Source organism: Sorex araneus, chromosome 2, assembly GCF_027595985.1.
Source record: "Sorex araneus isolate mSorAra2 chromosome 2, mSorAra2.pri, whole genome shotgun sequence".
Lineage (NCBI taxonomy): Eukaryota > Metazoa > Chordata > Mammalia > Eulipotyphla > Soricidae > Sorex > Sorex araneus.
The window spans coordinates 56393085-56418451 of NC_073303.1; positions in this window are offsets into that span (position 1 = coordinate 56393085).

Consider the following 25367-nt stretch of genomic DNA (forward strand, 5'->3'; position numbering starts at 1 on the left):
GAAGAATGTTACAATTGCATAATTCTATCATATGCACTTAATTAAAAAATATTTTATTCAACCGTGACAGAATTTTACAAATACTGTCAATGGGAGTTGACACAATATTCCAACACCATGCCCCCCCCACACACCAGAAGGCTCATTTTCCTCCATTCTTGTCTCAGGATCACCCTCACCTCTCACCCTCTCCTTTCCAACACCCCTGTCCCCTTTGCATTCTCTTGTTCCTTCTTTTAGTCCAACTGTAGCACTGTAGCACTGTTGTCCCATTGTTCATCGATTTGCTCAAGCGGGCACCAGTAATGTCTCCATTGTGAGACTTTTTGGCACATCAAATACACCATGGGTAGCTTGCCAGGCTGTGTCATGCAGGCAGGATACTCTCGGTAGCTTGCTGGGCTCTCTGAGAGGGACAAAGGAATCGAACTCAGATCGGCGGCATGCAAGGCAAACACCCTACGTGCTGTGCTATGGCTCCAGCCCAACCAATGCAATATTCAGTAGTCTAACTCCATTGTTATTTAAAAAGCTATTCACTAAGATCGAAGTTGATTTTGGAGATGATCTTTTATTCTGTCTCATTTTTGCTTTCCTTCTTGTGGATATGCTAGTGGCTATTTGATTTCCCCATGTTGCATGTGAAAAAGGCAAGGGGACTCTGTTAATAGAGTCCTAAGAAGTGATACAACTCACAATTAGGAATTTAGGTCTTGGAATATTAGATCTCAATGCTTTGCGTCAAAGATATCCTAAGACTACCAGCAGCAAGTGCTTCATGTATTTGGGAGTTGTCAAGACAACTCTTTTAATTATCAAGAACCTACACGCTTACAGAAATACATAACTTGAAATATTTTTTTGCCAGCATAATGAATAGGATGAATAAATATTTGTCTGGTAAATAAAACATTCTTTCTATTTCTTCTACCTAGACCAGCAAGTCACTGCCCTGAAGTTTTCCTAACATTTTATTTACACATACTTTTACAATACACATACTTCACATCATAAGATGGCCTGCCTATATATGATGTGTTTTATCTCTTTGGAAATATATCACACACTGAGGAGCAAACTGAGCTCTGATAGTGTTCTGGAACTTGTTCAAAGCCATATAGCTCATAACGTGAAGGTAGGATTGTTAGATTCTGGACTTCATCTCTGGAGCCCAACTTTTACTGACGGTGGCACTTGGCTTGAATATAAATGGGTGCCTGACAATGAGTAATTTTGAACAAGGCCTTCTAGGGTATATACTTTTTATGACAGATCCTAATATAATTACCAATTACCTGCACACCTTACAGGCATTAACATTATTAAATGTTGAGTCAAGTTGAAGAAGCTATGTGGCCATGGGCTTTTGCCACACCTGCAGGCTGCTGAAAATGACTCAGACTATGACTCTGACAAATTGCATTTCATCCCTTGAGAAAGATATTCAAATAAAAATCTGGTCTTCATTTTTATGACCAAGCCATATCCTTGGATTTACTGTGATCTGTTTCCTAAGGCCTCTGATAAAACAACAATAATTGGCATGTATTAAGTCTCTTCTCTATTTTCACCTAAATTGTTTAGAGTAAATCTTTAGAAAACTTAAAAAGAAGAAAGATTCAAGAATAATCTGCTGCTGGTTTTCAGAAAAAGGAATTTCACTTGTCTGTCATGCTCTCTTCCACATTAGAGGCTAGGTTATTTTTTTAAAATACTCTTTATGCTCTTATGAAAATGTTATGTGATTTTAAAAGTATTATGCATAAAGACAAAAGAAAAGTTAAAATAAAATCCTTTATTTCATTAGCTGGTATTCAGTGATGTGTCAGATTTTGATATAACCTAATTTGTCTTCTTTCAACTTTCCTTTTGGGTTTCCTAATTCTGATTTTCCAAAAGTTGACAGACATCATGTTATTGTCACTGATCGCTCCCACTCAGCTCGGAGAGGTTCATTATTCAGGGGGGAAACTGTCAGCTCTTTCTCCTCTCCACCGGAACGAGAGGCAGTTTATAGCTCTTTTTCATGTACTTAGTTTGGGCTGGCATTTGATTCTGGAGTGTTCTGAATCCTGTTCTAGAAAGTTCTAACTGGCCTGCTCAGCGGTCTTTGCAATCTCTCTGTGGTTCAGGGAAGGGGATACTAAAGCTGTGCCCCAATAGGCAAAAGCATGGGGCCATGAGGTGACACTTAGACACTGGGCACACGTGTTCAAACCCATGGTTAAGCAAGAGCTTCCCAGACCGAAAGAGGATCCTGCATCGTCCCCAGGGAGACGGAAGACAGTTGAATGTGAGGTCAGCCAGTACACATACTTCACTAAGGTTTCTGCAAGCTTCACCTTCAAGTCTAGGATATCTTTTTCCCCCCATAGACTATTCCCGTCAGTGACATCTAGATGGCTCATTTAATGCAACCTAATTGTGAGACTGTCTAGCCCACCGTCTAAATTAGGTCTGGCCACTGTGGCAGTCAGATTCTGAGGCTCAGCTCCTTCTGATAATGAGGGCCCGGGAAAATCGGAGGCATCAGGTTGGCATTTGGATGTGGGTTAGGACTGCAAACATCTAGGTGGGATGTTCTGTTGCTTGTACAGCTTGAAAGTAAGAGAGTACAGCTTCTTAGTTTGAGATAGTCCCATTTATTTATCTCTGTTTTCACTTGCTTGGCCAGTGGCGTGTCAGCTTTGAAGATACCTTTGGCTTCAATGTCGTGGAGGGTTTTGCCGACCTTGTCTTCAATGTACCTTAGGGATTCTGGTCTGATGTTGAGGTCCTTAATCCATTTTGATCTGACTTTTGTACATGGTGATAGGTGGAGGTCTAAGCCCATTTTTTTGCATGTAGCTGTCCAGTTTTGCCAGCACATTTTGTTAAACATGCTTTCCTTGCTCCACTTCGCCTTTTTTGCTCCCTTATCAAAGATTAGATGGTCATATATTTGGGGGGATGTGTCAGAGTATTCAACCCTGTTTCATTGGTCTGCCGCTCTGCCTTTGTTCCAGTACCAAGCTGTTTTAATGACTACCGCTTTGTAGTAGAGTTGGAAGTTGGGGAGGTCGATTCCTCCCATTTTCTTTTTCCCAATTGCTTTAGCTATTCGTGGGGGCTTATTGTTCCATATGAATTTCAGGAGAGCTTGCTCCATTTCTTTGAAGAATGACAAGGGAATCCCTATAGGGATCGCATTGAATTTGTACAATGCTTTGGGGAGAATTGCCATGTTGACAATATTAATTCTTCCAATCCATGAGCAGGGGATATTTTTCCATTTCCTCATGTCTTCTTTTATTTCCTGAAGTGGCGTTTTGTAGTTTTTCATTATACAAGTCCTTTACCTCCTTAGTTAAGCTGATTCCGAGGTATTTGATTTTTTGAGGCACAATTGTGAACGGGATAGCATTTATCATGTCGCTTTCTTCTCTCTCACTATTTGCATATAAGAAAGCCATGGACTTTTGGGTATTGATTTTATAGCCTGCAACTTTACTATACAAGTCTATTGTTTCTAGGAGTTTCTTGGTAGAGGTTTTAGGGTTTTCTAAGTATAATATCATATTATCAGCGAATAGTGAGAGCTTGATTTCTTCCTTTCCTACCTGAATGCCCTTAATATCTTTTTCTTGCCTAACTGCTATTGCAAGTACTTCCAGTACTATATTGAACAGAAGAGGAGAGATGGGCATCCTTGTCTTGTCCCTGTTCTCAGAAGCTTCTGCACCTCAAGAGAAACAGTGACCAAAATACAAAGACAATCTACAGAATGGGAAAGGATATTTATGCAGTACCCATCCGATAAAGGGTTGATAACAAGGATATACAATTCACTGGTTGAACTCCACAAGAAGAAAACTGCCAACCCGATCAAAAAATGGGGTGATGAAATGAACAGAAACTTTCCTAAAGAAGAAATCCGAATGGCTCAGAGGCACATGAGAAAATGTTCCACATCACTAATCATCAGGGAAATGCAGATCAAAACAACCATGAGATATCATCTCACACCCCAGAGACTGGCCCACATCCCAAAAAACAAAAGCAGCCGGTGTTGGCGTGGATGTGGGGAGAAAGGGACTCTTCTTCACTGCTGGTGGGAATGTCGACTGGTTCAGCCCTTTTGGAAAACAATATGGACGATTCTCAAAAAATTAGAAATTGAGCTTCCATTTGACCCAGCAATACCACTCCTGGAAATATATCCCGGAGAGGCAAAATGGTATAGTAGAGATGGCATATGTATTTCTATGTTCATTGCAGCACTGTTTACAATAGCCAGAATCTGGAAAAAACCAGAGTACCCCAAAACAGATGACTGGTTAAAGAAACTCTGGTACATCTACACAATGGAATACTATGTAGCCATCAGAAAACATGAAGTCATGAAATTTGCATATAAATGGATCAACATGGAAAGCATCATGTTGAGTGAAATGAGTCAGAAAGAAAGAGACAGACATAGAAAGATTGCACTCATATGTGGAATATAATTTAACTGAGAAGTACAAGTTGGCAACGATGCAACTTCTGGAAGATATCTCTCTGGACTTAGTTACTAAAATACTAAAATACAGAAAACCAAAACCGAGAGGCCGCTAAGTGTGGTCACTTGACCTCATACCTCTTCATCCTCAGCAATGGAAAACAAATTATCTAATGCTTCCTTTTCAGCAGGTCTGACTTTAGGGGAGAGACTCTCCAAACAATCATTGTGAGTTTTGTTGAAATATTGTATGCAATCAAAGTGAAAGTAAAGTGAAATTTATTAGTTACACTGGTGGGGGGGCTAAGGGTGGGGGGGCTAGGGGCATGGGGGGTTAGGGGTGTGGGGGTGCGGGGTGGAGCTATACTGGGATTCTTGGTGGTGGAATATGTGCACTGGTGAAAGGATGGGTATTCGAGCATTGTATAACTGAGATTTAAACGTGAAAACTTTGTAACTTTCCACATGGTGACTCAATAAAAAATTTTAAAAAAAAAAAGAAAGAGAGTACAAACTTTTAAAAGTAAGAGAGTACAACATTTATTCCTCTTTTTAAAAGAAAGCTGGCAGAATCTTGGCATGGGTTTGTTGAGCTCGTTTACCCACCTGGATTTTGCCACATGCTCATGGCTTGACTTTTCCTATCATATCATCTCTTTTTTTCCCCAACTTTTTCTGTTAGTAACATTTATTTTCATGTGGCTCTGTCCACTATCACCCTTTTCATTGCTGAGTGATGATGAGATTAATCTATTGGGACAGGTCAGCTTAGGTTGTTTGCAATAATTATTAATGGTCCTTCTTTCTCCTATTAAAAATAGCACTAGTGTGAGCAGTTTATCTCCTTATTGCTTTTGGTGACTTTATTATTGTGTTTTCTTATTGCATTACATATTGCTCATGTGAAATTTCTTCATTTATGGTCATATTTATTTCTCCTCTTAATTTAACTTTGACTATTCTCTCTTTTTGTCTATACTTAATATCTGAGTTGGAGCCTCAGAGTGTAAATCAATTCACCTCTTTCTAGCAATGTTGTAGGGAATGCAGATTTATTTGTGAAAACAGTAGAGATAATGTATCATCATAACAATTACGCTGTCCCAATACACCAACCATTTCTCTGAACTTCCTTATATTCCTTCCTGTGTATTATAGTTTAAATCTGTCCAACCAAGATGCTTTCACTTACTCCGATCAAATATGAGAGCTAGGAAGAAAAATATGAATATTTCATCCTCTGGGAGGGAATGTTCATAGTCTATTTAAATGATTTATGCCTTGACACAACAGTTTCTATAAATATGATCTCAGTCTAAATAGCTAGATGTGTGATGCTATAAAGGTGTCACAAAAGATTCATTGAAAACTCCCAGTACTGACTAAACTTGTTTCATGTTTGACAGGGTAAGAGGTACTTGAAAGGCTCCGCACCCAAGGTGAACGTATGGAGTTAAGTTAATGGAGGTAAGCTTTGGAGCTGGAACTGGATTTGAATTTATTCTCTGCTTCACAGACTAATTAACTGTATGCACTTGAGTTAGCTAATGTCTCTGATCTTCAAAATTAGCATAATGGTACCAACTACCTCACAGGATTATTGAAAGAATTTAAGGACACACTATACATAAAGCAGTAGCTTGCTGTTAAGTTGTAACTGTCTTTATGGTCATCATCTCATATTACATTATTAGGTTGGCAACTTTGTGTCATTCTGGAAAAGTAAAATTGGGTTTATGGGAAAATACTGAGAATAAATATTGTAAAAGTAAATTTTTGTAGAATAGCATGTAATCCAAAGGCAAAAATGCAGGCTCCTCCTGTCTCACTCTAGGACCATGGATGTGTCATTTCTCTGTTTTAGTTTTCTCTAAGATAGGAATTTTTTTGGAGGTTATGAAAACTTCTTTTAATGTCCTTACTGGGGGGAAATATGACCTAAATGGACATACATATACATTTTCATTAGTTGTAATAAAAAATTAGGTGCAACTAGGACATATTTGTTGTTATTATTACAAATATCGAGGATAAGTGGAACTTTGATATGGGTACTTGTGCAATGGCATCCCATCAACAGAATCTACTTGAAATCATTGTTGCAGTTTTACATGTTCCAACTGCAGCTAATAGTGGTTACCAACTTGATCAGACATCACAAGATATCTGTTTATTTTAAATATACCGTGTGAAATAAATTAGTGGAATAAAATAGAGACTACAGAAATAAACCCACACATATGTGGACATCTAATATGAGACAAAGGACATAAAATCATTTAATAGGTAAAAGAAGGTGTCTTCAATAAACAGTGCTAGAAAAACTGGTGTTTCAAAGAAACCCCCCCCAAACCAAACTTAATCATATATAACAGTAATCATATATAACAGTAAGCTAAAAAATGGATCAAAGACACATATTATATAACAAACCATAAAATACATAGAAGAAAACAGGTGAGTCACTCCAGGATCTCAACATTAAGATTAATTTGGAAACTCAGTTCCAATGGCAAGTAAATAAAAAGGCAGAATAAACAAATTGGACTACATCCAATTATTCAGCAGGCTTACAAGCTTTTACACAGAAAAAGTACTTACTAAGAAAACAAAAGGTTATATGGCAATTGCTGGAATGTGTTTGACAAGATGTTAATAACATATATATGTATAGGATAGCATTGGTTTGTCCTTTCTGCCTTGCTGCAGGGAGCAGTCCCATCACAGTGCTCTCATTCCTTTGTGTTTATTTGTAACTTCTTTCTTTGTGGTCTGTTAACTTGTAAATATTGTTTTTCTCTTTTCCTTAAGGCTTCTGCATAATTAATTCAAAGCAATGTCCATTTTGTATGGACACAAGAAGACAGTTAAGGCTATGTTTTTGTAACTTGGGAGTTAATTGACTCTGCATGATATTTCCCTCCTGGATATCTGTTTTCTTGACTTAAGCTTCAGTTGCTCTTACTTCCTGGCACCCCAAAAGCAGGGTCCTGATGTGGGACTGGATAGACCCAGGGCAAGCAGTGAGCTGTATGCTACCTTTACATCGAAATGGGCCTGATCAAAGTGCCATAATGCTAAACTATAAGTTAAGAGATTGGTCATGGACAAATGCTGTCATGATCCAAAAAGCAATAACTAAATTAGGACCCAGCTAGGGTTAGGAAAGATCAATCTGACCTGAGCACTGAGTCTGTGGCAAGATGTTCCCAGGAGAGCTGCCCTACAAGCCTCAATGTATCTCTTACTGTGTCCATACAAAAATAATTAATATTGAGAAGTAGAATTAAGATGTTAATTAAGATGTTAACTAAGTTATTGGACTAAGGAGAAAAGGAACACCCCGGGATGTTTTTCTGCCCTTGAGCCTGATGGGCAGTCAGAAAGGGCTTTCTTATGTTGATTTTGCTACCAGTCCAGAGTGCTAGGCATGGAGAGAGGAGAGAGTTGGAGGGAGAGGAGAGAGAGGGCAGGGCAGCAGGGTGGAGAGCGCAGAGATGAGCGGGAGAGACAGGAGGAGATGGGAAGGAGGGGCAGTGTGATACCAGTATGGCCTTAAGCATCCTCAGGGATGCGCAGCGTGAAGGAAGGAACCAACAGGTGGAAAAAGAACAGAAAAGTCTAGATGTTATCTGTGGCTTGCCCATCTCTGGCGCAACAAAAATGCCAGTGGGGCAGCTTGGAGTCACAAGTTAATGACTATTTTAACTACACACTTTTCTGATTACTCAAAAAATTCTGGTGATATTATTGGAAACTTAATTTTCTTCCCAAAGTCGGAATCATGTGGTGGCATCCAAGGTCATACCTGTCTTTCGTTCTTAAAAGGATCTCCTGAGTCTGGTGCTCATATTTCTGTTTGTGTTTTCCATGTTTGTCTTGTGCTTTGGAGTTGAGGGGGATCCTGGTCACTATCCAAGACAGACTCGCTGTTATTGGAATACCACAGAAACTTTAATTGTGCACTTTAATCTCTGCACGTCACATAACTGCTCTACTGCCCCCTGCATGGAACAGTAACGTGAGGCTGAGGAGATGGTTATGCACCTAAGGATTAATGCTTGGCACCCTCCAAGGACAGGGTGGGTGGTGGGCAATGGGCCACCTGACTTTCAGGGTCACTAAAGCATAGCAAGGGGCCAGTAAGTTTCTTGAGGAGACGATATGTCAAGTTATTAGGAGATGCGAGGAATAGTGCGGTGTGGCCTTTGCTTACCAAATGAATTGAAGGCTTCTTAACTTTTGCTGTCAATAAAATCACACATGCTTATAGGAGAGATTTAGGAAACACAGAAAAATACAAGATACATATTTCCATAAATCAGCTATTCAAAATACTTTTAGAAATATTTTGCCTCTATTCATCTGGTATGGAAGTCCAAGCCAGGGAGGACATTGTTCTAATTTGGTGTCTCCCTGGAAATTAATCAAGGGAAATTTCCAAAATAAACTCATCATATCACCTTTCAACTTGGGGATAGAAACAGAACTATGGTGGGGCTGGAGCAATAGCATAGCGGGTAGGGCATTTGCCCTTCATGCGACCGACCCGGGTTTGATTCCCACATCCCATATGGTCCCCAGAGCACTGCCAGGGGTGATTCCTGAGTGCAGAGCCAGGATTAACCCCTGTGTAATGCCGGATGTGACCCAAAAAGCAAAAAAAAAAAAATAGAAACAGAGCAATGATTATTTTAATTTCTATTTCAATAAGACTTTCCTGTTTGGCTTTCTTATAGCATGGAAAATACGACTTTTGATTCTGTATAGGAAAACCTTGCTCTGCTGTCGCTCAGGTGTAGAAACATATCATAGTGTTTACAAACTCCACAAGACCTCAGCAGGTTGTATTTCATGCTTTGAAAGAGTTGAGAGTCAAATATTGACAGGAATTTATTACAGAGATGACAGAATCATGAGAGAGAGAAGATCGCTAATTAATACTTAACTTACTGCTAACAAAATTAAAAAAAATTTTAATTGAATCACTGTGAGCAAACTTACAAAGCTTTCGTGAGCAACACTTACAAAGCTTTCATGTTTGAGTTTCAGTCATACAATGATCGGACACCCTTCCCTCCACTAGTGCACATTTTCTACCACCAATGTCACCAATATCCCCACTCCCCACATCCCACCCTTACTCCTGCCTCCATGGCAGACAGTTTCTCCCATATTCTCTCTCTACTTTTGGGTATTATGGTTTGCAATACAGATACTGAGAGGCCATCACGTTTGGTCCTTTATCTACTTTCAGCACACATCTCCCATCCCGAGTGATCCCTCCAACCATCATTGACTTAGTGATCCCTTCTCTATCCCAGCTACCTTCTCCCCTAGCTCATAAGGCAGGCTTCCAACCATGGGGCAATATTCCTGGCCTTGTCTCTACTGTCCTTGGGTCTCATATTATGATATTTTATATTCCACAAATGAGTATAGTCATTCTATGTCTGTCCCACTCTTTCTTTCTTTCTTTCTTTCTTTCTTTCTTTCTTTCTTTCTTTCTTTCTTTCTTTCTTTCTTTCTTTCTTTCTTTCTTTCTTTCTTTCTTTCTTTCTTTCTTTCTTTCTTTCTTTCTTTCTTTCTTTCTTTCTTTCTTTACATTTTTATTAGTGAATCACCGTGAGGTACAGTTAGAAACTTATGAACTTTGATGTTTGCATTTGGTTTACATCCCTCCACCAGTGCCCATTCTCCTCCACCAATGTTCCCAACATCCCTTCCACCACCCCCACTCCAACCCCCACCACCCTACCCTGCCTCTGCGGCAGGGCATTCCCTTTTGTTCTCTCTCCTGTTGGATGTTGTAGTTTGCAATAGAGGTATTGAGTGTTCACCATGTTCGGTCTATAGTCTACTTTTGGTACGCAGCTTTCAACCCAAATGGGTCCTCCCAACATTTTCTTTTTCTTTTTCTTTTTTTTTTAATTTAAATTTTATTGAATCACCATGTGGAGGGTTACATAGTTCTCAGGATTATGTCAGTTATACAATACTCAAACACCCTTCCCTTCACCCGTGCCCATATTCCATCACCAACCACCCCATTATACCTCCCGCCCCCTCCCGCCCCCCCAGTCCCCGCCCTTGTAAGTGATAAGTTTCACTTCGTTTACGCTTTATCTTGGTTACATTCCATGTTTCAACACATAACTCACTATTGTTGCTAGGGTTTCCCCCCAAAAAAGAGAAGACAGTACCACTGTCAAGGAAGCATTTGATGGCTCTCCATTGCTGAGAATGTAGAGATATTAAGTCCCGCTGTTTGTTACATAACTTTTCTATTTTTTCCCCCCCTCGTCCTGCGCCACCGAGTTCACGCCTGTTTAGTAATCACCACGCTGCCTGACAAAGGGAAAACAAACCAAAAAAGATGGTTATTTCCCGTCATCAGCCGGCGTGGGGCTCTGGCTTAGTTGATAGTCTGGTAGAATGTCTGCAAGCAGTTTCCGGAACCAAAAGTAATACGCTGGTATCGGCCCCATTTCGAGATTCCACCAGCGTCCCACTGTTCCAAGTACATAATAATTTATTCCCTTGTATCCCATTCCCACGCCACCAGGTCCGTGTCAGCTTAATGGACATCATACTATGGTTAACGCCACGCCACGTTTCTTCCCGAGAAAGAAGGATATTTCTTCTTAGCGGCGTGGGGATATGGCTTAGTTCAGTCTATAGAGATGGCTACTACTTTGGTAGCCTTCAATATTTCAGCAAAAGACTTACTATTCTTGTTAGGATTTCCCACCAAAGTCCAACCCGTTTAAAAGGAACCATTTCATATTGGTGATGATTGAATGACAATAGGTTGCGCGGCCATGGTAGCGGCCTCTCGGCTTTGAATTTCTGTATAAAGTCCAGGGAAAGTACAGCCAGAAATTACACGTCGCTAAAAACTTTAGCCCTATATGGTCCCCCCAAAGTCCAACCCATTACAACGGAACCATTTCATATTGCTGATGATTAGATGACATTAGGCTGCCGAGGCCGCGCGGTTTTGGGTTTCTATATAAAGTCCAGGGAAAATTCTGCCTAAAATTCTATCGCTACAATCTTTTACCCTTCAACAAAAAACTCAGTACTATTGTTTGGAGTTTCCCCCCACGGTAAGCCCTGCCAAAAAGGAACATTTACACGTTGCTGACAATCAAGAGATAATTAGGTTGCGCGGCTGCTATCGCCTAATTGTTGCTAGGGTTTCCCCCCTAAAAAGAAAAGACAGTACCACACTGTCAAGGAAGCATTTGATGGCTCTCCATTGCTGAGAATGTAGAGATATTAAGTCCCGCTGCTTGTTACATAACTTTTCTATTTTTTCCCCCCTCGTCCCGCGCCACCGAGTTCACGCCTGTTTAGTAATCACCACACTAAGCTATCGCAGCCGCTCGGTTTTGGATTTCTATATGAAGTCCAGGGAAAATTCTTTTGGTAATTGCATCACTCGCTGGCAGCGCCTGGGCCAGTAGCTCCGAGCACACAGTTTGGAGGCATTTTGGGGGCGCCGCTCGTGTCCAAAGTGGTTCAGTTGCCTCCGGGGTCGATCTCGCGTGGGGCCGGAAAGGCCTCCCAACATTTTCTACTAGGTGTTCCCTTCTCTATCTCAGCTGCCTTTTCCCCCATCATGTGAGGCCAGTTTCCAAGCTGTGGGGCAGACCTCCTGGTTCTTATCTCTACTACTCTTGGGTGTCAGTCTCCCATTCTGCTACTTTATATTCCACAGATGAGTGCAACCTTTCTATGTCTGTCTTTTTCTCTCTGACTTATTTCACTCAACATGATACTTTCCATGTTGATCCACTTATATGCACATTTCATGACTTCATCTTTTCTAACAGCTGCATAGTATTCCATTGTATAGATAGATGTACCAAAGTTTCTTTAACCAGTCATCTGTTTTTGTGTCCCATTATTTCTGACTCACTTCACTTAGCATGATACTCTCCATGTCTATCCACTTATAAGCAAATAATCATGACTTCATCTCTCCTAACAGATGCATGCTATTCCATTGTGTAGATGTACCACAGTTTCTCTAATCAGTCATCTGTTCTCGGGCACTCGGGTTATTTCCAGATTCTGGCTATTGTGAAGAGTGCTACAATGAAATCACAGTTGCAGATGTCACTTCTACTGTGCTTTTTTGTACCCTCAGGATATATTTCCAGAAGTGGCATTGCGGGGTCATATGGAAGTTCAATTTCTAGTTTTTTAAGGACTGTCCATATTGTTTTTCAAAAAGGCTGGACCAGTTGGCATTCCCACAAACAATGAAAGTGAGTCCCTTTCTCCCCATATCCGCACCCACACTAACTATTCTTGTTCTTTTGGGTGTGGGCCAGCCTTTGTGGTGTGAGATGATATCTCATTGTTGTTTTGATTTGCATCTTTCTGATGATTTGCGATGTAGAGCATTTTTTCATGTGTGTTTAGGCCATTTGTATTTCTTTTTCTGAGGACTTTTTTCTTTCTTTCTTTCTTTTTTGTATTTCTGTTCACTTCTCTCCCCATTTTTTTGATGAGGTTGGAGGTTTTTCTTGTAAACTTCTACTAGTGTCTTGTGTTTCCTGGATAATAACCCCTTATCAGATGAGTATTGGATAAGTATTCTTTCCCATTCTGTGGGCTCTCTCTGTATCTTGGTCTCTGTTTCTTTTGAGGTGCAGAACTTCTTAGTTTAATGTAGTCCCATTTTTTTATGTTTGTTTCCACTTGCTTGGTTAGTGCTGTTTCATCCTTAAAGACGCTTTTAGCTTCAATGTCATGGAGGGTTCTGCCTACATTTTCCTCCATGTACCTTATGGGTTCAGGTCTGATATTGAGGTCTTTAATCCACTTTGATCTGACTTTTGTGCCTGGCGGCTAACAAAATTTTTGCAATTTCCAGTATCATTGCCATTGCTAAACCATGACATGAATACAAAATTTAATTTTTGCTATGAGGTTTAATGGTTATTTTAATAAAATATGCTCTCGCACTGGAAAATGTAATCTCAATTAAATTTTAACTTAGTTCTGTTTTAATTGCGGTGAGTTAGAGCTATGACCTAGGCTTCTAGGAGAAAGAAATTTTGATAGAGCTGCATTCCAAGGTGCCATTCTTCAATCTAGTGTGGAAGGGCAAGTCGTGCTAATGCCTTCTGGCAGCTCCTCTTGGGGATCTAGGGACAAGGCCTTTTCAGACCATTGGAAGTCACTGTGAGCATTTTTGGACTGGTGGACATTACTTACTTATCCAGACTCAGGTTTCCCCTGCCTCTTTCCCCACCCGTCTCCTTCTCCCCTCACCTGAGTCCCCCCGTGTGACCTGCACAAGGCCAACTCCGCACACACCCTCACTTCCTGTGCCCTTCTTTTGTGAGTTCTAACCAGGGAGTCAGTGTGGTGCTCATCCCCTGCTCATTCCCTTTCAGTTTGGGTGATACACTTTTAAATCTAACTCTGTTTCTCCATCTATAAAATGGGACCAATAGGACCCACATCATACTGTAATATGTACTGATTTTATAGTTGGAAACTCAGAAAGTCAGTAGGACTCTTTGAAAGTAAGGGAAATGCAGGAAGCTTTGTTTCTTCTTCTTCTTCTTCTTCTTCTTCTTCTTCTTCTTCTTCTTCTTCTTCTTCTTCTTCTTCTTCTTCTTCTTCTTCTTCTTCTTCTTCTTCTTCTTCTTCTTCTTCTTCTTCTTCTTCTTCTTCTTCTTCTTCTTCTTCTTCTTCTTCTTCTTCTTCTTCTTCTTCTTCTTCTTCTTCTTCTTCTTCTTCTTCTTCTTCTTCTTCTTCTTCTTCTTCTTCTTCTTCTTCTTCTTCTTCTTCTTCTTCTTCTTCTTCTTCTTCTTCTTCTTCCTCCTCCTCCTCCTCCTCTTCTTCCTCTTCCTCCTCCTCCTCCTCCTCTTCTTCCTCTTCCTCCTCCTCCTCTTCCTCCTCCTCCTCCTCCTCCTCCTCTTCTTCCTCCTCCTCCTCCTCCTCCTCCTCATTCTTCTTCCACCCTGACAAGATTCAGCACAGAGTAGAACGTCTGACAGTGGTCAATTTGCGTCAATCATTAGATACTTTTCTCTAATGGGCTGGTTTTCTATCAGCATAGGTCTCTGGAAGAAGCCTGCCTGCCTTTCCTTGGTGGAGTCTGTGGGATTGTGGGCGGGTAAGTGCCAGACTTTTTCCCATTTTGCACAGGATCAGCAGTGCTTTGAGAAACATAACAACAAAAGAACTAATTTGAAGGTTTTATGGATTCCTGTGGTGGAAATCGGTCACCCTGACCAATTTCCAGCTTGCATCGTGATGACAACTTATTTTTAAAACCACTCCAAGTTTGGCAGTGAATTCTCAGCAACTGCTTGAGACATTGCAATCGAGTCTCTTTAAACCTAGCAGCCAGAGGTCCAGGCAGTGCCTGACTTTGACGTAGGATCACTCGGGGTGGGCCGGTGGCCTGACCACCCGGAAGCTTTGCTGAGACCGTGACAGAAATCCAAAGTCACATTTAGAATTCATTCTTAGAGTCCCCCGGCAGGATGAGAGGCAGTGTGGCCGTGTTTCTGCCTTGGCCTGGATGTCACACTTAGAATGTCAAAATCCCCTTGCTTTGTTGGCCACCCAGCTACCCAGAACAGAGAACACACACTTGTCCTGTGGTATGTAAAAGAGACCTAATTAATATTAGCAGTGGATTCCTTAGAATTTTGGTTATTCCAGTGGATGTTCCCTCCCCCCACCACATGTGCCATCACATAACCACAAAAGGAACAAAGACAGGGCCGAAGTAGGACACTTCTGGAGTTACTCCAAAGGCCATGCCATTAGTGCCTCAAGGGCGTACCAAGCAAATATCATCATCCGCAGCGTGAATGATTCTCCACTGGAACTGCACAATATTGCTGCCCTTTTAAATTTTACTCATACATGTTTGTTTGTTTTTTCGCTCAGCAGGGAAGTTGATCTTCAAATAGTCAGATAATCAGAAATGCCATTAAAGAAGCTTCTCCCATTAAGCACGGTAGCACTGTAGCACTGTAGCACTGTTGTCCCATTGTTCATCGGTTTGCTGGAGCGGGCACCAGTAGTGTCTCCATTGTGAGACTTCTTGTTACTGTTTTTGACATATCGAATACACCACGAATAGCTTGCCAGGCTCTGCCATGTGGGTGGGATACTCTTGGTAGCTTGCCGGGCTCTCCGAGAGAGACAGAGGAATTGGATCTGGGTCGGCCGCTTGCAAAGCAAATGCCCTACCTGCTGTGCTACCGCTCCAGTACCCTCCTATTCAGATCTATAAAAAAGAAGCCAGCCCTTATTGTAGACGAATGGTCTGTATTCAACTTAGCAGTGGTGTGTTGTGTGGTTACTACATGGAAGAATTTTCCTAAGTGCAGTTATAACATTGTAATGCCTCTTGGTGCCCAGTACAAATTTGCAGCTTCTGGTTGCTCTGCCTACAAAACGGAGGACCACTTTGTTTACTGTCCACTGGCTGAATCACAGTGGGTGTGTTGAACCATGTCCGCTGCTGGGCACACCAGAGAAAAGTAAAGGCTGAAAACAGGCCACCCTCTAAGAACTTCTCTTCTTGTTGAGAGACACGGGGCACATTTCACACCTTTGGGGACTAAAGCAGTAACATGTCAGTCAGCAGTGATATAACATACGAAAGCCCAAATATATGAAAAGTTATCTCTTTTGATGAATGCTGTCATTTCAAAGATTGCCTTTGGAAACTTGCTGATTATTCTGACATCACTGGTGCATTGTATTTGCATTTCCTCTTTAGGAATAGTCTGAAGAATCTGTAACACATCCTTTTGAATAAATACATTCAATAGGATCATTTTTAAAATTAAGTAATAATTGACATAAAATATTGTGCATTTTAAAGCATGCACACAATACAGTGTTGATTCCATATTTGTGTACACGGTGAGATTTTTTCTTTTGAGAGTGAACAGAGGGTTAATTCATGTAAACTTATAGCTGATGAACAGCCTTTAAAGAACTGGCTTTAAAGAAGTGACCCAGGACTCTTGCCTTTTTTATTAACGTCTGGGAAGTTGAAACAGTCAACCTCCTAGCTTGTACGTGCAGCTCTGTTGTCCAGGCAGTGTGATCTTACCCGTAATGCATAGGGGAAGCTCCTGCTTGGAAGAAGGCTCTTTCCCACTGAAAAGGCAGTTTTAGAAAAAGAGAGTTTTTGCTGCTTAGACTTCTCCCATGCTGGTATCAACTTCTACCTTGATACCAGAGTGAGTATGAATCATTTTATAAAGATGAGGATGTCGAGAACAAAAACCAAAATCTAAGGATGTTTGGGTAGGACAAAAGGGGCTGTGTGCTGGTAACGTCATTGTTAAATCATCCCATTCCTAGAGTTTTGTCTTTGGGTGTTCTGTTATCCCAACAAAATGTATTTGACCTAGTAAGTGTCAGCTTCACTGGTTATCCATGACTCACAGAGAAACGATTTCTAACTGAGAACTAGAGAATCCCACAGGAGGAATTTTCAACACGACTTGAACCATAGCAGAATTATTGAAGAGACATTACTTCCATTTGCTAAGGCTAGATTGGTTAAGTTTCTGAAAAATGGAAATAAGAAAGAGAGTTGACATTTACCGAGGCTCTCCTTTGTGCCAGACACACTTCAAATGTTATTTCCTTTAATGATATCAATAAAATCAGAGTTGGCAGCATTGCCATAGACTCTAAATGGGAGAATGGAAGCATTGATGACTCCCAAGCCTGAGGGTGTGTGTGTGTGTGTTTGTGTGTGTGTGTGTGTGTGTTGCAGGAGGAGGGAAGTATGGGGAAGGCAGAAAAGGTCATGTTCAGGCCTTATTGACAAGAAAAAGTGTAAAATGGAAACAGTAGGAAATCGCATGATTGGTATTTTGACTCTTTTTTGAGAAGTACAGAAAGATAAATGTGGGCAGGAAAAAGAAGCAAACCATCCAGTACTGTGAATCTTAATCTGGTGACTCGAACCATTACTTCCGAAGCAATTGCATGCTTTTCAGAAGAATGATAGTATAGTATGGTGTTGGAAGAATAACCTGGCACTAAATTTCACTGTCAACGAAAAATAGAGAAGATTAGTTTTTAAGGGGATACTTTTGCCAACATGCTATTAGACTACACATTTTGAGCACCAGGAACGAACACTGTGTCTTCTTGATTCCTCAACTAGAGCATTTAGACGATTCCTTTGCCTAGAAAGTGTAGGCAGATAGGAACATGAGGCATTCATGGGATAAATGGAGAGGAAATTTCCTTCCCTAAATGCACTTTTTTTCAGCTTTTCCTTCCACTTTGTCACTGGTTCTCAAGATGGGCTAAAGGCTACAAAGACCTATGCATTGAGGACAGAAGTAAACATTCAAAGAAAACTTTGGAAATCTGAAATTGTATGTAAAACAACATAGCAGAAAATCAGCTTCAATAATCTGAGAAAATGATTCAATAATGCTAAATTGGCTGCATTGTACTTAGTATTTAGACACATTGATATGGGGCAAGGGCTGTAGTGATAGCACAGCGGGTAGGCCAACCTGGGTTCGATTCCTCCGTCCCCCTCAGTGAGGCTGGCAAGCTACCAAGAGTATCCCCCAGAGCCTGACAAGCTCCCCGTGGCATATTCAATATGCCAAAAACAGTAACAACAAGTCTCCCAATGGAGATGTTACTGGTGCCCGCTAGAGCAAATCAATGAATAACGGGATGACAGTGCTATAACAGTGCTACTATATAGGGCAGAATCACAATTCTTTTAACTAATGATCTAAGGGCCCAGAGAGACAGTACAAGATTTAAGGCACTTGCCTTACTGTCAACTCCAGATCAATCCCTGGCACCGAATAATGTTTGCCAAGCACCGTTAGGAATGATCCCTGAGCACAGAGCCAGGAGTAAGCTTTGAACATAGGTAGGTGATTCCTCAAAACCAAAAGTCAACCAACCAAACAAAATGAGTTAAAAGTTAGTTTCACAATTCAGTTTTAATGAAATAGCTGTCTTGATTCAAATTTTTTATTTAAGAGCCACTATTTAGGAATTTTCAGGCCTACCTGAGGTTTGCCATGTCCCCATAACATTTGTGACCATTTAACTCTAGAAGGCTACTGAGATAAGAGCATCAAACTTAGAGTAAAAATTAATACTATATTAATAGTGTACAATTTTCCTCCATAGGTGCCAAAAACTATTTGTTCAGTCATTCTGCCTTTCCTAATTTTAATAACTACTCCCCATTTCTTGTATATTTACTGTCTGTCAAGTCTAGATAGTGGACCCTGGGATTATATAAGACTTCATAAGTAGATTTCTTAAGTATGATAATGCACAAAGGTAGTATCTAATTATTAATATATATCATAACCAGATATTTGAATCAGTTTTTTTCTTTTTGTGAAATAGAGAATTTCTTATTAAGCTTTTAATAATTCACCTAAGATGAAGAAGTATTATCTACGTGTTGCTAGCATCTAAGCTACATTAAGTTCTATTTGGTCTCAGAAATTTGGGCTGATTTTTATTTGCAACCACTCAGTCTTCTCTGAAGCTGACCAGGGTGAGGAGGGTGAAGGATGGAATTATACTCCAAGGGCCTGTGCTTTTTAGGAGAGCCTTTATCACCCCGGCTGAGGCCCTCAGTTCTCAGCAACAGAGGCCTCTTTTTGTCTGAAGAGACTTGAGGTGTCTGCAGGGGACATAGCCAGGACAGTTTTATTGTGATGGCTGACTCAGTGGAGGATAATGCTGGAGCTGTTTGTTGCTTCCCAATGAGCATTTTAAATTTCCTTCAAGTACCTTTATTATTCTCCCAGTAGGAGCCCTGTCTGAGCTTGGCGGTTGAGACACAACAGCACCATAACTTACCAACAAACTCAGTTCTCACAGTTCTAGAGGTTAGGCAGCCCTAGATGAAAGTGTCTGCGCATCTGGTTCTTGGTGAGGGCCGACTAGCCTGCAGATGGTGGCTGTGGCCGTTTCACTGTGTGCTCACATGCTCGTGTGAGTTTTTCATGGGAGCAGAGACTGACAAAAACAGAGACAGAGGAACAGAAGAGAAAGACTGAGAACACTGTATTCTCTTCCTCTTTCTTCTTATAAGAATGCCGGCTAATGCTGCTGTGAAAACTCCCAGATACTCATCTAAAATGATTGCCTGCCAAATCCCCTAGCATGGGGGTTAGGACTTCAGCATGTGAATTGGGAAGAAAACACAAAATGTCAGTATGTATCCTCCTCCCCACTTCCTGTCCCTTCAGCCCAATCCCTCCTGTCTTCCTTGCTCTTCTTATCCAGGCAATAAAGCAATAACAATTTCCTGAAATGTCTTGTATTATTATGATCATGTCTTTTTGTTTATTTTGTTTATAAAAACAGATTACCTTCAAGGAGTTATAAAAGGCAGCCAAATAGCAAAGGACTTTAAAGTCAGCTTTTCTGACTCATACTGTACGGGAGTTCCTCGTGACACAGCTTGCCACATTTTGTCTGTATCATTTTTCACTGCAGCATTTTGAAATCCTGCCCACACAAATGGACCAGAGGGTTGATCAATCATATAATCACCAATACAATTGCTCTAAGTAAATAATTCAATTGTTTAAAATATAGATTAATGAATTTTAACTAGTTTTCGGTAATAGTGACTGAAAAAAATCCCAGTGACAAAAATACATCTTGCGGTTAAAAAAAACACAACAAAGAAACAAAATCAAAGATAATTATAATTCTTGAAATAGCAAATTGATGCTAGAAAATCTCAAGGTACTTAAAAATATTCCAAAGGACTAGTCATCCCCAAAGCAATTGAACTGAACTAGGTACATTGTTAATTTATGTGAAGTTAAAAATACTTTGTATTTTTAATGATAATTTTAGCTTTTGACTTTAGATCAGAAGTTCTGCAAATACCTGAAGAAGTTTTGGTGCAGCTCCGTAGCTCTCCTACACATCCTTGTCAAACTTCAAGGGCTGCCTTTGTTATTTGATTTGCTGTTCGTGTTCTTTTCCATGTGAAGACAGAATTTAGCAGTGCTGTTCTTTTACTACCTTGTTTGAATAGTTCTTCCTCTTTCTGGAGGGCAAAGATGATAAGATTCTTATTGAATTTACGGTCCAACAGTGTCTCTTTTCCTTTCGTAAAGTGTCACTCAAAATGCAAAGCACCTGAAAAAGAAACGACCCTCAGTGGGAAGAAAGGGTATGCGAGTGGCTTCGGGTGATGGCACAAGTCCAGATTCCAAAGGTCTGACCTTGGTGAGTGCTGTGGTCCCTTGTGAGGGCATGCTTGGCTGCTAACGCCTGCCCCGGGATGGAATGGGGCCCGCTGGAAGGGTACTAGAAGCAGCTTCTACCCTGGACAGGTCAAGAACTGCTTCAAGGAGTTCATGAAACTGAAGATGTCACTGTACAGGAAGGATTTTGATTATTTTTTAAATTTTATTTTGTGTTCTAGCAGAGTAGTGCAGCAAAAGTGTGCTGGGACCATACCTTTTATTTAGTCACCATGAACTTGGAAAGTTTTTCATGCGGGGTTTTCAGACATACGGTGTTTCAATACCAACCTCTTTACCAGTGTCCACCGCCCTCTGCCCTCCACTCCCCCCACTGCCTCCCACCCACCACTCAGCCCCGGTGGGAGGCACTTTTTAAAAATATTTAATTTTTTTTTTCTGTCTGCCCTGGACCTTACTCAGGCCTTTACCTCACAGAAAAGAATTTCATGAGTAGATGAGAGTGAATCATAATAGGTTTTACTTGGAAGTTCTGAGAAAGGGGAGAGGGGAAGAGAGAAAGAGAGAGACAGAGACAGAGACAGACAGAGAGACAGAAAGAGAGAGAGAGAGAGAGAGAGAGAGAGAGAGAGAGAGAGAGAGAGAGAGAGTACTCAAGAGGGAAAGGTAGATTCTCCAGCATGAGCAGGGAGAGAAAGAGAGTAGCACACTCAAAGGAGACTGCTGGCTTCTCAAAGGCACGTTGCAGTACACATCCCAGTGCTAGATATGAAAGTACATCTCAAGATTGGAGATGCGGGTGACACATGGCTCAGCAGGAACACACGTGCTTGAGCAACATATGCACCAAGGTGTTTTAGAGTTAGTTTTTGCACTGTGGTTTACATTATTGTTTCATCATGATGGGGCTTCATGCACGATGCTTTACCACCTTTCAGCATGCCCCAGGAGGGATTAGGGGGGATTATTGCAGTGGCTGTTGGGGAGATAAGCACCCCTGTCTCCAGGGCACGCCCTTCGAAAGAGATCTCTGCTTCTCAACGGAATGGTAGGAATGACTGCAGACTTGGCTCAAAGCTTCACCTCCCTTCTTGGTACCAAACATGGGCCATATTCTGAGAGGCTGTTGCTGGGTGTTTTTCCAGCACACAGAGAAACAAAACTTTTGTGCTGAGCGGACTCTACCTACAAAACGAGACGTGAGGTGGGCATTGGAACAGAGATGGTGTCTAGATAGCCTCACCTTACTGGAAAGCAACATAGAGTTTTAGTAGAGCCTGGTCTTGATTAGGGGCTTATTTTAGTGGCTCAGGGCCTGTTCCAGACAGTGAAGGCCTTAACAATACATCAGAGCCAGCTCAGATGAAGGACCACAGCTAGAGGGAGATGAAACGATCCAAAGAAATACAGGATGCCTCTGACTATATAATAAGGTTGTATCCTGATAAATTCATTGAAGCCTGGCAATATTATAAGTCAAAAATGCATTTCATGCAGCTAACCTATGAATATCACAGCTCAGTTTAATCTACCTTAAAGGAGCACAGAAGAATTACCATAACCTAGAATTGGGCCATTATATCGAGTTTCATCTCAAGAGAATTAGCTATTCTCTTCTCACCAGAGGCAGGAGACACAGATGTGCATTTTGTAGACACTGAGAAGCAAAACTATAAAAGATGGCAACAAAAGGGTAGTGCCTCAGCAGTGTACTGGAAGGTACCAGGTGTTCCCATCTGTGGCTCACTCCTGCCGCTCAGCATTATGAGAAAATGCAATCTCTCTTGTCAGTCCAGAAAGAAAGATTAAGGCCCCAAATTTCTATGGAATGTGTGTGACTATTGTATCATTGAGGTGTTCAAACAAAACAAAGATTTTATGTCAAACATTGTAACTCAGGGCCTATCTGTAAGTGATTAACAAAACAATCACAGAAGTTAGTGCAATAGAGATACTTACTGGATTCCAGGAAAGAGAGGAATCTTGTTTCTAACTCATTTCCATGAAGCACTCAGGAGAAGCCTCTCTGAGAAGGTAGATTTCTGGGCAAAAACTGAGAATGACCCCTAGGGGTCCAGTACCTAAAGACAAGTATTGTACGTAGAGGGGAATTTTAAGGGCATTTTTTTTTTCTGTTTTGCATTCCTCACTACCAAATGTGGAACACTGTGAAAAAAATCTTTTTTTTTTTTAATTTGTATTAGTGAATCACCGTGAGGTACAGTTACAAACTTAAGAAATTTCGTGTTTGCATTTTAGTCATACAGTGATCGTTTACCCATCCCTCCACCAGTGCCCATTCTCCTCCACCAATGTTCCCAGTATCCATCCCACCACCCCCACCCAATCCCCCACCACCCCACCCTACCTCTGTGGCAAGGGATTCCCTTTTGTTCTCTCTCCTTTTGGGTGTTGTAGTTTGCAATAGAGATATTGAGTGGCCATCATGTTCTGTCTATAGTCTACTTTTGGCACGCATCTTTCAAATGGGTCCTCCCAACATCCTCTATTTGGTGTTCCCATCTCTATCTCAGCTGCCAGTTCCCCCAGCATGTGAGTCCAGTTTCCAAGCTGTGGGGCAGACCTCCTGGTCCTTATCTCTACTACTCTTGGGTGTAAGTCTCCCACTCTCTTACTTTATAGTCCACAGATAAGTGCGATTTTTCTATGTCTGTCTCTCTCTTTCTGACTCATTTCACTTACCATGATGCTTTCCATGTTGATCCACTTATATGCACATTTCATGACTTCATCTTTTCTAATAGCTGCATAGTATAGATGTACCAAAGTTTCCTTAACCAGTCATCTGTTTTTGGGTACTCCCAGATTTTGGCTATTGTAAACAGTGCTGCAATGAACATACAAATGCAGATGTCATTTTTACTATACCTTTTTGCCTCCCCGGGATATATTCCCAGGAGTGGTATTGCTGGGTCAAATGAGAGCTCAATTTCTAATTTTTTGAGAATTGTCCATATTGTTTTCCAAAAGGGCTGAACCAGTCGGCATTTCTACCAGCAGCGAAGGAGAGTCCCTTTCTCCTCACATCTGTGCCAACATCGGTTGCTTTTGTTCTTTTGGATGTGTGCCAGTTTCTATGATGTGAAATGATATCTCATGATTGTTTTAATCTGAATCTCCCTGATGATTAGTGATGTAGAGCATTTTCTCATGTGTCTTTTAGCCATTTGGATTTCTTCTTTGAGAAAATTTCTGTTCATTTCCAACCCCCATTTTTTTATGGGGTTGGATGTTCTCTTCTTGTAGAGTTCAACCAGTGCCTTGTATATCCTGGATATCAACCCCTTATCAGATGGGTATTGGGTAAATATCCTTTCCCATTCTGTAGACTGCCTTTGTATTTTGGTCATGGTTTCTTTTGAGGTGCAGAAGTTTCTTTCTTAGTTTAAGATAGCCCCATTTGTTTATCTCAGTTTTCACTTGCTTGGCCAGTGGCGTGTCATCTTTGAAAATGTATTTAGTTTCAATGTCGTGGAGGGTTTTGCCAACCTTGTCTTCCATGTACCTTATGAATTCTGGTCTGATGTTGAGATTTTTAATCTACTTTGACCGGACTTTTGTGCATGGTGTTAGGTAGAGGTCTGAGCCCATTTTTTTTGCATGTAGCTGTCCAGTTTTGCCAGTAGCATTTGTTAAAGAGGCTTTCCTTGCTCCACTTCACATTTCTTGCTCCCTTATTAAAGATTAGATTATCATGTAGTTGAGGGTGTATGTCAGGATATTCAACCCTGTTCCATTGGTCTGCAGCTCTGCCTTTGTTCCAGTACCATGCTGGTTCAATTATTACCACTTTGTAGTAGAGATTGAGGTTGGGGAGGGTGAAAAATTCTTTTCTTGCTGTTGTGAGACAGTAATTGGAGCCTTCTACTCTGGATTATGACATTTGGTATCGGTAAGTGGAAAGGCTGATTTTGAACTATGATATCCTGGACTTGATGCAGTGCGAGGTTTTCTGTATAATTTTGCTGTGCATTTTCTTTCTTTCTTATTCTTTTCAGGTAGAGGTAAAATATATCTTTAAAGTCAAAATCTGGGGTATGGAGCAATAATACAGTGGATAAGGCACATATCTCACATGTGGCGGACCTGGGTTCGAATGCTAGGGTCCCTTATGGTCCCTGAGCTGCACCAGAAGTGATCCTTAAGCACAGAACCAGGAGTAAGCTGTGAACACCGCCAGGTGTGGTGTTCCCCCTCAAAAAAACTGAAGTAATACTAAAACTAAACTAAAACTAAAATCTGATTAATAATACAAACATGGTCCATGCCAGAGTACTTGCCTTGCATGTGTGAGACGTGGGGTTCGATCCCCAGCACAACACTCTCACCTTCTATATGCGTGATTTCTCCTTGTCTCCTCATGTAAATGCATATGTCACTTTTTTAATTGCATGTTTTTAACTAGATATAACCCTTCCTCCCAATAAAGCCTTTTAGTTGAATCTGTTTTGTAATAGAGAAGCCAGTTTCTTCTATTTGGCTGTTTTTTGATGTCCTAAATCATTTCCAAAATAAGGTGGCATTTTATTCTTCCTGATAAACACAGAAACATATTTTGTTCAGTTTGAGAGCATGACAGTACTCTTACTCAGAGAGACTTTATTCTTTGCTTAAATACTATGATTCTCCCCCCC